This window comes from Galeopterus variegatus, unplaced genomic scaffold (genome assembly GCF_000696425.1).
Source record: "Galeopterus variegatus unplaced genomic scaffold, G_variegatus-3.0.2 Scaffold51215, whole genome shotgun sequence".
Taxonomy (NCBI): Eukaryota; Metazoa; Chordata; class Mammalia; order Dermoptera; family Cynocephalidae; genus Galeopterus; species Galeopterus variegatus.
Genome location: NW_007777326.1, coordinates 1,545 through 3,418, shown reverse-complemented (window position 1 = coordinate 3,418; position 1,874 = coordinate 1,545). Strand labels below are relative to the sequence as shown.

The window sequence follows — 1,874 nt, the reverse complement described above, 5'->3', positions numbered from 1 at the left end:
GCAACACTGAGGGTTGCGATCCGTTGCCGGACACGGAAAAAAGACAAAAAAAAAATAAAATTAAATTAAAAAAAAATAAAATTCTCCAATCAAACAAGGTACATGATTATTTTTATATATTTTTCTATTGTTGTTAAACCAGTGAGAGCAAAATAACTTACTGGAATTCAATGATAACAGCGGAGTGAGCATGCTGCCAATGGGGAAAGGGTATTTTCACAGAACTAGTATTTTCCCCCATCCCATCTCCATTTGATGCCAATCAAAACATACCATTGGCCATTTAGGAAAAAAAAAAAAAAAGAGGAAATGTAATGTGCTTGTGCACATGTGGCAGTTACCTTATGTACAATAAAGGAATAGGGAGGGTGAAAATGAAAGGAGAGAGAAAACTATACTGTAGTAGTCAGGACGTAGTGGAACCAAATTACAGTTTTCTAATTAAGAATGTATTTTTGGTCTGTAGGAACAGAGTTCTGGAGTAAAGCAGCAAGTGCCCTTTGTAGCAGACATCTCCTGTCTGCTGCTGGAACACGTCAATTTTATCTTCACCCTTGTTTCCAACTATGCAGGTGTGTCTGCTTCATTGACTGGCCGTCAAATCAGAAAATGATCTGCCTCATTAACAAACCCTGTTGTTCACAGTAGGCTTTCATCACTTTAATAAGTGGTGTATGCTTTATAATCTTTTTTTTTTAATTTGGCATCTGGCTGGTATGGGGATCTGAACTCTTGACGCTGGTATTACCAACACCACGCTCTAACCACCATAGCCTATTTAGACTCCAGTCTCTGAACAGGGCTGGGAAACTGTCCCCAGACAGAAAGCAAACCGGCCAGCCCCACCTCTTAAACTGCACCACAGAACCATCCTGCTTTGCCACCCTCAAATTAATATGATCACTGTTCTCGTCCTGACTCCTTCCTTGAGCTTCTTCTTGGCCATGGTGAGTGCCACAGTCTCCTCAGCTGCTGCTTCACAGAACAGGTACCAGGCCCACACCAAAGCACACAAGCAGCACCAGGAGTAGCCTCTATTTTTAGAGTTCAGAAGTTCAACTACGATGTACCTAGATTTTTTTCCCCACTATTTATCCTTCTTAGGGTTTGCTGAGCTGCTTAAATCTGTAAGTCAATGTTTTTCATCAAATTTAGGAAGTTTTCAGCCATTATTTAATTTTTTCATGCCCAATTCTCATATACAGTAGACCATCTGATATTGTCCCACAGGTCCCTGAGGCTCTGTTCATTTTTCTTCAGTATTTTTTCTTTCTGTGGTTCAGACCGGATAATTTCTATTATAGCCTCTTAAAGTGCACTGACTTCTGTTATATCCAATCTGTTGTTAAGTGAAATTTTCATTTCGGTTACTATACTTTTCAATTCTAGAATCTACATTTGGTTGTTTTTTACAGATTCCATTTCTCTCCTGAGACTACTTATTGTTCACTGTATTTCCCTTTAATTCTTTAAATGTATTCATAATAGTTACTTTGTCTGCTAAGGGGAACACTGGAGCCATCTTATCTATAGACTTGTTTTTTTCCTTGACTATGGATCACATTTTCCTGTTTCTTTGTATGTCTTAGTAGCTTTTTATTGAACATTGGACACTGTGGTTGTTACACGTAGGATCTATGAATACTGTTATCTGCTCCTGAAGAGTGCTTTGTATTTTAGTGAGTAGTTCAAATACTACCTGATCACCCCGAACTCGTGTAGTCTTGATTTTATGCTTCGTTGGTGTGAATTAAGGAAAGCCCATGGCATTTTTAACCTCTCTAATTTGATGGAACCCAAACTTCGAAATCTGTCTTGCAGGAGGATAGCTTTAGGCCCTGTCAGAGTAGGTCTAGAGTAGATCTTACTCTTTG

At 38.9% G+C, this 1,874-nt stretch overlaps 1 pseudogene; it reads right to left on the bottom strand.

Annotated features, from left to right (window-relative positions):
• Positions 1-431: 431 nt before the first annotated feature.
• Positions 432-946, bottom strand: LOC103584353 (annotated as a pseudogene).
• Positions 947-1,874: the final 928 nt, after the last annotated feature.